Below are 12,136 nucleotides of genomic sequence, written 5' to 3'. Positions count from 1 at the left end.
TCTTTTTCTTTTAACATTAATAGAGTGAAAAGCACTTGAAACTAAAACAAAGAGGACATCTCTTGACCTCCTGTGTGCCATTGTTAGTCAGGATTTTGAGTGATGTCACACTATTGAATTTGATAAGGATTTTGCATAATAAGAGTGAAAAAAGTTGTAGGGTACTTCATTGCATTTTTGTTATGTAGAAGCCTACCGGAAGAGTCACAATGTAGGAGTTCAGCACCTTCTAATAGGATTTCATGTGGTTACAATCTTCCGTAAAGGAATTTTCCCGAGGAAGGATGCTGGAGGCTCTGTTGTGCATGTGACTGAAAAAGTTTTTTCATTAATTAATTTGATTTATTGCTGCCGAGATGCTGTAACTCTGCCTTTAGGAATATTTCCATTTCTTATTCACTGTTCAGATCTTTTGTCAGCAAATTTCTATTGCGAGTTTTGCACTCCAGACTGCACTTCTGACTGACGTTAAGCACAAATTCTGTGGAGAGAATGAATTCAGAGCAAACAATAGAGATTTAGAAAGCAGTTTTAAAGAACCCCTCCTTATTGACAACTGACTTCAGTGGGAGCTGGTTTTAGGACCAACTAAGTGTGGTGTTCAGCATTTGAAGAATTATTTGCGCTTTGGTTCAAAAATGCACAAATAACTATACAACCACCTCCCTAATAACTTGTGTATGTCTTAAATGGTATTGATTTGACAGACGTTTTCAAAAATGTTTTACTTGTTTAGAGAAGTTGTACACTTGACAAATGCCGAAACTCTGAAGTACAACATCATGACAGTATTTAAAAAAGAGTAACTGAAATACTGCAGCATTCTTAAATTCCTTAGTTTGGTTTCAAGGGTGTGGCATATGATCTTTTGGTCTCCCTCTCTTAAAAGAGAGATGGGAACTTGAATGAAAGAAGATTAGTCTGAAAGAGTTGGATCAAAGAAAATGTTGCAGTACAGGAGGTGAGTTGGGGTGTAGGTCTGGATAGCAAATTATGGGTTTTGGAAAACCTCTTGAGGAAAAAGATGATAGGATCATATTGAGGGTCTAGAGTTACGGGCAGACGAAAGCAAGAAATGAAGATACGACTAAGGGTAGGGGTTTGTGTGATGGTAAGAACAGAGTTATTCCTGAGTGGGAAAATTTAGAGCATGTTGTACGTTCAGAGGGGGGACAGGGTCCTTACTTGCTCCCAGTGTTTTATAATGGAAGAAGCATTGTGCATATTTCTGAGAGAAGATACCAAATAAGAAACTCTGAACAGAAAATGAGTAAAAGCAATATTGACAAAGAAATCATGATCTATTTTTTTATCATGTTGTACCTTTGCTAATGCCACATTGCTGCAGTTGCCAGGATTGTTTTCTATTTTGCTATCTGAAGGTAATGCATGCATATTTATTTATTTATTTATTTTTTAAGAAGAAGTTTGAGGAGGTCTTCTTCCAGTGAAAAAATAATTTAAAAATCTCGGGGTATTGAGAAATGAGTAAAACAACATAGAAACCGAGTGCTATGACATGTATGTAAATAGTGGGGCGATCTATTGCTGCAAGGCCCTGTTGCAAACCATAAATGAGTGGCTGGGTGCAGTTTGAGGACATCGTTATTTCCTAAATGAATTAATTTCTTAAAAAGTCTTTTTTTTTAATGCATATGCATCTTCACATGCAAAGGCAGGAACTGGATTCTTGGCATATATTGAGTCATTTCTGTCTCTAGTATTCATTGGGCCAGATTCTTATCTCACATGAAGTAAATTAAAAGTCTTGGAATATCACCAGTGTAAAACTGATGTTTAAAGAAATCCTGGAATTAGACTTCCTGTTCCCTGAGGCGTATCCTTTCTCCTGCTTTCACTTAGTGCCTTTCACATGATAGTGTCATGTAGTTTAATCAACAGGGATATGGTTGTCTTTTTGCTGTCTTTATATGTATTTTTACACTAGCATTTCTCTGTGAACCCCTTTAAGCGTGCCATCAAGTAAATATCAGTATCTTAAAGCTCCCTGTGCTTAGCCTGGCAGACAGTAGTTTTGTGAGTTACTTGGAGTCTGCTGTAGTACAAATTTTATATCATTTTGTCCAGCCTTTCTATTTTATTTCTGTACTAATTAATGTTTGAGCAGGTGCTGTGAAGACAATTTTTACTGTAAGTTTATTTTGGCTAAAGAGATACCATCTTAAATTTTTGAACGTCTTGAGGCGATGCCCCCACCCGCAGGTTTCCCTAATTGTCTGAAGATGTTATTAAATGTTTGCATTTGAATATTTTCACTTAGTTTTAATTAACTGCACTACCTTAGTTCCCTGATTTAAAGGGCAGGTGTTAAATAATAACAACGATAATGCACCTTTCTTGGCTTCTTAATGGTTAGTATTCTTCAGGATGTCTTTGTACTCCCCCATTTTTTGTTAGGAAAATGCCTCTTGCTCCTTCGGTGTGGTGCTGCCCTCTCTGTTCTGCAGCACGACTGACTCAGAGGGCTTCAGAATGAGACTCTACAACTTTCCAGTAATCACCACAGTGGATCTTTAAATCATTTTAATTTAGCAGAAATCAGTGTGGCTTGGTTTTGCAGAACCTTCCCATCTCACCTTTTCCTCCTCCCCCAGGCCAGTGGAAAGGAGCTGAGAAGAAAATGGGACAAACCTGAATTGAAAATAGTTTGCTTAAGTTCAAATCATAGGGAAGAACCTTCCTGTCGGGTACAACATCTAATCACTTTCAGGGAAAAAAGGGGAGAGTGAAATAAACATCTTGGGTTTGTGGTAGGAAACGCCTCTTTTGATGGGCCCTGCTGCTGCTGGTATGCGTGCTGTGAAGGTGAGCCAGCTGTAGCCCAAGCTGCTGCAGGCCCATCCATTTAGAAGACTTCTAATTAAGTTCATTAGCTTTCCTCAGACTTCACCAGAATGGCTTAGTGGCTTGTTTTTAGGATTCTCTGAGTGTACGTTAGTACTCCGGGACGGTTTAAGTTCAGTGCTAGGGGAGTAAGAAAGAAAGAGGTTTCAGTGCAAGAGGAAGTCTTCGAAATGAGTTTATTCACGCGCGGAGATGCGTTGAACAATCTCTAACTATATAATTTTATTGCCTTTTCTGTACTAGAGCAATTCCCTCCGTGAATATTCTTACTTTAAAATAGAGTATAAACATAGCATTTTATGTTAGTAGAACTTTATATATAGTTGACTAAAGTACATAAATGTGTGAACGTATGTAAACGTGAGATATAATAATGGTAGTAATATAAAAGTGTGGCTGTACAGTCACAGAAGAAAAAACTTTCAACTGTGGCAAAGCCTTAAACAGTTAAAACTCCAAGATCTTACCAGACTACTGACCTTGACAGATAGGATCTTGCAGATTTTTTTCTCTCGGGGAAACCGTCCTGCATTTAATGGGTTTTATAAACTCCCAGTGAGATTAGCAGAAAATGTGTGCGTTCTGTTGGTTACGTTCTTAACTTTTCATTCATAAAAGGTGTGTGATATTCGGGGGGGTGGGGAAAGACTAACACTAGTAGAACATGGACTTGTTTGATGTTTATAGAATAGCGGAGTGTTTACATGTAATAATATTGGCTGAGAAAATACAGATATTCAGTCTAAGCTATCTATCTATTACCTTGTGTGGCTGGGCTCGTTATTTCAGGTGATATTGAGGTGATGAGGGAATCACAGCTTTGGTGCTGACTGTTGCTCTCAGTAAAATAACATTTCTTACAAAAGCATATGTAGCTTCTGAGCACTGTAGTTGCTTTTCACTGCTTTTCCCAAAAAGTTGAAAAAACTTTACTGCCCCCAAACAAATGATATTTAAGCTCTGATACTGGAAACAGGAGTACATTGAACAAGTGTTGTTAAAACTTGAGCCTTACTTCTGTTTCACAGTGATTTTTACGGGGCCTTTGGCTCACCATTAGCTTACCTTGGTGCAGTCTGAGTCTCCCATCCCTCGCTGGTCCCTCGGTGGATGCTGAAAAGCAGCAGTTCACAATGTGATGCATTAAGTAAAACAAACCTGTTTTTCTTAGCCCACCAAGCAGACAGCAGCAGCCATTCAGCAGCTGCCTCTGAAGCAGCTGAGCTCTCCCTGCGCCAGTGGGGATTCCAGCAGAAAAGAGGGGAGGACAGCTGTAGGTGAGAATCCTTACAGCTGTCCCAAAATAAATAGTCCCCACTCAAGAAGAGGACCATTAACTGATTGCATTTTCTAGAACAATGGAAGCTGAGTTGCAAAGATGCTAATTTTAATTGTCATTAAGAAAACATTTCGCTGGAGCGTGTGCATGTGTCTGTGTCTCTGTGGGCTGAAATAATGGAAGATTTCTATTGATCTTAATGATTTTAAATGACGTATTTTGCAAAATCTGAGCATAAGATACATTCTCAATTTAAATTTCAGATGCAAAATGAAAAACTTATTTTCATGGGTGTACACTTTAATTACGTGTAAAGCCTTTTGAGATGCTTGAGTGGAGCATGCTGAAAGTGAGCATTGTGCAGAGGTGACGTATGGCATGCAGTTTTGTAATTAAAGCTCAAATTTAGCCCCCTTATACAGTGTTTATACAGTGCAGCCATATCATGCTAATCTCTCTTGAAGAATTGATTAAGTTTCTGACCTTTCTTTTTGTCACTGTAGAAAGGACCCATACCGACCTACCTTTAAAAATACTTCGACGTCCCTGGAAGACTGATGCTCTAAAAGTGCCAATATTATTTTAATAAATGTAGGACAGGTTTAAAATAATGTTTTGTCACCAGCTCTCTATCGGTTACTGTATTCCTGACTTAGGTTGTCCTAAGATGGAGGTGAGATCTGGTTTAAATGGGTGCTAAAGCCGCTGACTGCCCGTGCTGGTCTCCACACCTACCGCAGTCATCCAGGGTCGCAATCGGACATTCCTTCGACTTCCTCATTGACAAAATCATGTTCCCAGGACAGCACGTTGTAGGGTCAGTCTAGCCCCTGTGGTAAACCCTGAGAGGGAGAAAGAAAGCGGTGTGTTTTTTATGCACACGTACGTTAACATTCTTTCATGCTGTATTAATTGTGCAAAGAAGCCTTTGGTAACAAGTCTGTTATTAGTAAGTCCTCGTTTCATTAGCTGAGCACTACAAATGGAAATTTTCATTATATGGTCTGATTCTACATTACGGTCTTTCCCATGTCGTTGCTCCAGTGTTCAGTCATAATGAGTGACAGTGGGCTCTGGGCGTCACGGTTATTCACAGCACACAATTAGTCCTTATCTTCCAGGGGGTTTGTGGTGCGATCTGACCAAGAATGCTTTTTGCAGCAGTGGTACCCCAGGATCCTGTGCCTGAGGGGAACTGCTCACCGAGGGAGCGCTGTGAGGTAGGTTGACAATGTTGTGATTAAACACCTCATGATCACAACGTTGCACTGTCATGGGCAGCGTGTCAACTTCATTTAAAAATGTAGGGCAGTAGGGAAATGAAGGCAGCGGGCTGTAGGTTAACACCTGAAAGGTGAGGGTGTCACCTGGTTGGTGAAACAACCTCGAGAGCATAGATTTCTTTCCAGTCAGGGAGTCAAGACTTCACAACCTTTTCAGGCCCATCTTTGTTTTGGCCTCATGGTTTTCACCTAGTGGCAGAACAAGGCCAGCCCTGCCGTGTTCCCGGTGACAGGTGGCTGTTGGAAGCCCAGGGAAAGTGCCGCACCTACCTGTGACACATCGTGTTGGTTTATTTTACAAATCCTTGTTTGACTATCTGGCTAGACAAATAAACAAAAGGAAAGCCCTGCAAACAGTGCAGATTTAGAGGTTTATGTTAGATGTTAAGTGACTATACGCAGCTTATTTGCTTATGTTTGATATGGGACTATGTCAAATAACGGCGGTGAACATGGACTTTGTACTGAATGTTGCACAGATACCTTGGAGTTTCCATTTCTGATCTCGAGCTGCTGTAAGCGGCTCTAGGAGTAGAGTCAATTGCCAAGCATGGGTATGTGTGCATAAATTTGGGAACAAAGGAGTCAGGGGTCAGCATGTTTCCTTCAGAAACAGAGCATTTGATGAGTTTTGGTTTAGAACTCTGTAAAATGTCTCGGCATAACGTGAGACAGTAGATGCACTTCAGCACAGCTGAAATTCAGAGAGGCAGGGAGATTTCTTTGAAAGATGCATCTCTTACAGTGAGCTGTGGATTTGAAGAAATAATAAAGTTTGGTGTAGGGGTTACCTGTGTAGTCACAAGCAGTGAGTGCTAGCTGAAAGAGCTGAATGTCAGTCTGGTATGGAAAAATCATTCCCTTTTATTTCACACCAGGTTTTTCCAGGTCCCTAGAAATGATTCCAGTGAGTTGTCAGCTTTGGTCCTGGAAGCGTTGGCTTGTTGTTCCCAGTGGTTTGAACTGTGCTTGGCATCTACGGTTGTAGTTTCATGGACTTCATCGTGACTGCTTCTGCTTGCAGAAGGCCTCCTACTGGCTTTCTGATCTTCTTCTGTGTTGTGTATGTGCAGAGCAGTGCCAAATAGAAGAAGGAGATAATTTTGCCTGCATATGTACCTTCATGTGTTTCATAGAAGGTATTTCAGAAGATACAAAGAGCTTTTTTTTTTTCTAATGGGATTTGAAGATTCAGGTCATGCCTGTTTACTCTCAGTTTTAATATGGGCTGTTAGGATTGCAATTTTTAGGTCTTGTTTATTGCAGAGGGCAAGTTTTTGTGATACCGAGTTTGGTTGTTTTTAATTATAGAGTGAGGAGGCTGGGGCTAAAATGTGTATGTGTATAAAACACTGCAGTCAAAACACTTCTATCATGTAATAAATGTGACTAGACTTCATTTAATGATTTTTATTTTGACGTCTCTTTCAAACAAGAAGTCAGTGTATGATAGATAATCTTATACCCAGTAACGTGCACGGTGCTGGTGACATGCCAGGAGCGGTACCAAGTGGTAAGAGCAGAAAACTGCAAGCCTGGATTCTGAACAGTGAATGCTGGGTACCTCGAATTGTACCTTTTACTTCTCTCTTGAAAGGTTGACCACAAAGCTTGGTTTTATCCTCCATGCACCCGGAGGTTCCTCCCAGCACATCAGCTCTCTGTGTCCTGCATGCTGTGCAGCATGAAGGTCGGCCAAAACATAAACGCTGGTGGATGAGCATTGGTGTTGTATGCTGCTGCTGAAGCTTGCTGCTGGGGGCCAAGGAGGAAAGAAATGGTAGAGAGGATGGCTGAAGACCAAGTCAAACCCTAATCCCAGAATCTGGTCACCCTCTTCATATCTCAGAGGGATCCAGCCCATTTCTTGTCCCGTAGTTCTTGTCCCGCACCTATCAGCAGATAGGTGCGTACTCCCCATGGGCAGGGAAATGCCCCTGTTTTTATAGCGGGCATGTTTTCTACATACACATCATATTGAGGGGAGAGACAGGTAAGAAAATCACAACTCTCCTGTTTTTTCCAAAAGATTATTTAAATGATTGTGCTACGGTATCTTGTAAGATTTATTTGTGTCACAAATCGAGGACTTCATATAACAAGAGCCCTTCTTCCTTGCATGCTGCTTGATGTAGGGCTGCAAAGATTCCAGGAGATGTTGGCAAGAAAAACCAGGACTCGAGGCTTGCTCATAGCAGAGTCCCCACTTACTGTACTGGGCATTAACTTCTCTCCAGCACATTAGACTTAAAAGCAGACAGCCATTAAGTGTAGCACTCCCTTCCCAGGAGGGCAGCAGATGGAGAGAGGATGGGGGAGGGAAGGAGAAAGGAGTATGATAGCAGGACTTTATCTGATGGATCTGTAAGCCAGGAAACTTGCTATTTACCACGTTTACAATTTCTCTGGTATAAGGAATTGAGTGTAGTGACTGGGAGCATCAGGGTCAGCACATTACTCCTAAATGTTTAGCTATTGTAGCATTTTATGGGAAGGAAAAGGTGCTGGTCCAGTTTATCTTCCCTCATGCTGATTTTATATAGGGAGCACAAAGGAAAAAGTCATTACTTTTTAATTACTCTAGGTTTCTTTGTTTCTGTAAGCACGTTCGCTTTTGGTTAGAATTACCAAAGGGTTCTCTTTCTCTCCTTTGAATGGTGAAGTAATTTTTGGGAAAATGAGAATTGGTCAGAATTGTAATTTTGTGCGGTCCAGCTTGTTAAGTAAAGTGGAGCCCAGTCCTATACTTTTTAAATGCAGGGCTCAGTGACGCTCTTACTGCTTCCAGAGGGGCAGTACCAGTTTCTTAGCTGCCAGGCTAAGTGACGCCCTCAACTTTAAGCTATGGTTCTTCAAGGATTACATTCCTCTGGTTGTTAATGGTGTGTAGGTATAAGATTGTGATAATTAAAATATATTAGAGAGAGAGGAAATTTTGTCTTTATGATTTGTTTGTTTTGTAAATTACAAATCAGCCAGGCGTTCACTTTTCCCTACTGCTGGAAAGGAAAGAAAAAATTAAAACTAAATAAACACAAAATTGCAAACATTTTATAAAGAACTCAGGTATAATCTCTGCAATTACTCTGAAGTTATGTATTTTTTTCATTTTTATTATATTTCTCTTGACATCAATGGGATTTTTCCATCATCCTTTTAAGCAATGCTCACAGCTTTGAAAGGAAGGCTTGTTTATAGGAACAACAAATTTGGTTCTGTTGTTATTATTCTATACCTTGAAAGTAAAAATGTTCCTGCTTAGGACATGCTCTTTGGGTTCCTGAGGGAGAATTACGGCTGATACCGCATTCTTGGATCTTTTAGATGGCATTTTAATTGTTTGTACAAAGTTCTTGGATGGTTTTTCTGCTAGAAATGTTGCAGTATAATGAGGCTACACAGATGAAGTATTGCAATACAAGTTCCAGGCACCCTGCGAGAATTAAAATGATGATGATAATCCTCTAGGGGTGGTACGCGTGCTGTTTTTTTGTTTTGCTTTTTTCACTGTGACCTTTGACGTGGTGTTTTGCTAGGCTGCTTTGCATTGCAGCTTTGTGAGTGCCACTGTGTTAATGGAAGGATCACACGTACTGTTTGTCTCAGAACCTGATACATCAGCTTGGCAACAAAATGAAGACCTTTAGCTCTTAGAGTTTTCATCATTTGTTGTTAGTTGTCTATTAGCATAAATTCTATGCCTTCAAGAAAAGAGGGTGTTTTTCAAGTGGATGTAAGTCTTGGTTTTCTCTGAGCCAGAGGAGAAAGGAAATCCTGATATCAGTTTCAAGGAAATTAAATGGTCTATTAGGAGGATTTCATTTTGTTTTCAGGATTGTTCATTTCAGTTATCATTAATTCAGGGCATCTTTTCCAGAAAGGAATCCTTGCATTCAGGCTAGATTGGCAAGAGGAATATTAAGTTGAAAATTAACTTTGGATCACCTGGCTTTCTTGGTGGTCTGTTCATAGCATCATTTAATGCTGTGATACGCACGAGTCATCATTTTCAGTGAGTACTTCTCTTAGAGGGTTTTTAAGCCATCACTCTACAGAACGGGAAAGACCTTTTATGACTCGTCTTATTCAGCGTAGAGTTAAAAGGGGTAAACTGAAACACTGAGTGAGGCAGCTGGTAGAAGTTTTTCTGATTCAAATGAAATTGAGGTCTGGATGAGATTTGGTACAAGAAATGGTGATTTTTCGGATATCCAGTTATAAAGAGGCAATGCAGTTTCTTTAGGGTGCAGACACTTGTCCAATAAAATGCAAGACAAATGTACCGGAGGTGACTAATGCAGTGGTGGTAAGCAGGAAGCAGAATAAATGGAAGACGAGAAACAGATAGCTGATCTCAAATACTCGGGACTAACCAGAGATAAGAAGTTGGCCTAAAGTATAGTTCTCAGCACACCTTGCAGCTGTATCTCATTTGCTACGATTTTACTGTCTGCGTATGTGTTTAAAGGCAATCTTGCCCTAGTGTGAAACGTAGAAGTAATGTATCACGTTATTGCTACAGCATCAGTATCAGAGCCTTTCAGTTTTGTGTGTTTTATTATTTTCCTAACAAAAGCTTTTTTTTAGATTTTGAGCTTCTAGTCTTATGCCTTGTAGTTGTTCACAAGGGAATCTCGCCGTCCTGACCGAGAGGCTGTACGTTAACGTACTGAGGCAAGGTCACCTGAACCTTTCAGTACTGTGCCCAGACCCTGATGGCTTTAAAGACGTGCCTTTTTTTTTTTATTATTCTTTACATTTTTTCTTCTGCTGGGCTTCATGCGCTTGTGAGAAGTGTCAGTGCACTGAGAACAAATTCTTTCTCCACGTATGCACACAGAGCTATTGTCGTTGCTGTTGAAGCTTCCCTCATAAGTTCCCCGCAAATGACTCTCGTTCGCCTCTCACCTGTAGGGACTCGCCATGGAACCGAGAGGGAGATTAGTGTCTGTGCCCGTTCAAACGAGAGCTGCTTCAGAGAACATCCATCACAGTGCTGGTTTGTGTTATGTGAACGTCTTTACATGACCTAAAACGGAGTCCTTTGTGGGTTTTGTTTTTTTAAGGCAGCAAACACCCGTTGAGTTGTAACGTTTCTCTTGTCTTGGGTCAGATTAGACAAAAAGCTCTAAATGAAAAATCAGGTGTCCTGCTATACCTATCCCGTGAGGCACCTCATCTTAAGCTGTATGTTGTGTATTTGTAGTGGGGGGACAGTGCTGACCACTACTTTCAAGGAATGTATGGATGTTCTCCTGTGTTTTCCAAGCAGAAAAAGGCAGAGAACTAGGTGTCAAAACAGTGACTTGCTACCGATGGCGTAATTAAGTATGTTATATGTTAGCTACAATGGATGGCGACCTGGAGTCACCATCCCCAGCTGTCAGAATTTGGCACCCTCCTGAAGACAGGAGCAGATGAATGGAGCATGAAGAAGTTTCCTGAACTGCATGAGTGCATACGTCAGTATATTAATCAAAATAAAAGCCAGCTCTAGTTTACTCGAATACCTTAATGTGAAACAGTGATGGTCCAGAACCGTGCTGTATGGGCAGCTGTATCTGAGAGAAGTATGGATGAGAGAGGGAAGCTGAGGCTGTCCTTGTTTAACTTGCTGCGAAACATGGCTCGGAGCAGGAAATGCCACTTGGTAGTGTCAGTGCTTGGAATACTCCAGCACAGAAGTTGCATTGGGCAGGACTTAAACAAGTGTTTTTAAATGCTGATCTCACCTCTGCTGCCATTTTTGGTCCACTACTGTAGCAGGGTTTTGCTACACACATGTGACTACAGATGTGACTGCATCTGTGTTTGAGCACGTCAGGGTTCTGGCCTGCTCTTGTTCCCTCGCGCTGGGGACGTTAAGCATTTTACCCCTTGCCACTTTGCTGCAGTACCTCCTGGATGTAGAAGGCATTGTGGCTACTGCACTCAGTTGGAAGCTGAGATTTTAATGATGTTGCTTCAGTGCGTTGCAGATCTCCTAAGTGAAAGGACCTTCAAAACCAGGTGGGTATAGTATTAAAGCAGTGGCTACATGTGACACACCAAAAGATGTTTTCTATTTGTACTCCTCATGCTGCTGCCTGTGTTTGTGAAATAAAGTTTTCTGATTCATTATGCAGCTACACTTCTGTTTTCTCCAAAGAGCCTTATGACTGTTTCTGGGATGTCTTCTGTGATGTGTGATGCAGCTGTGATCTCACAGTGACCTACCTGGCAGCTTAACCAAGTTAGGAGTTCAACCGTGCAAAGCAAATAAAAACCTTACTCATTAACCCCCGTGGATCTTCTGATAATTAGCAAAAGTGGCGTGGGTAATCACCAAAAGACTTGAGGCTGAAGTGAGACGTATTAGCAGGCGTTTCCCTCCCTGTGAGCATCTTATTTTGGGATGTGATGGGGAGACCCCAGTCCACATGTGCAATTCAGCCCAGTGTACTCCGCGTTATAAATATGCGCCGGATGCAGGGGAGAAACGCAGCGCATTCTCTCAGGATGCTGTTAGGGCCAAGCAGAATCTCATTAGGGACAACTTCAAAGATCAGTTCCTCATGTCCATAAAAACAAGTGTAAATTATCTTCTGTGAGCCTGCTGTTAGCAGTTGCACTGTTACATTATGCATGATTCTAGACTGCACGTGGTACGAACAAGCTGCACTGTGTGCCATTAGTGTTTTTCATTTTCATGCTAAGCCTTGGAATTTTG

General features: G+C 41.1%; 1 protein-coding gene across 3 annotated transcripts in view; it reads left to right on the top strand.

Annotated features, from left to right (window-relative positions):
- The window catches only part of MPPED2 (metallophosphoesterase domain containing 2), a 99,314-nt gene that overhangs the window by 5,324 nt on the left and 81,854 nt on the right, over positions 1 to 12,136 (top strand). The gene's annotated exons all lie outside the window — the stretch shown is intronic.

The sequence above is a fragment of the Aythya marila genome, assembly GCF_965140915.1.
Source record: "Aythya marila genome assembly, chromosome: 5".
Classification (NCBI taxonomy): Eukaryota; Metazoa; Chordata; class Aves; order Anseriformes; family Anatidae; genus Aythya; species Aythya marila.
The sequence above is the reverse complement of the archived record's forward strand: the minus strand, read 5'-3'. Positions and strand labels throughout refer to the sequence as shown.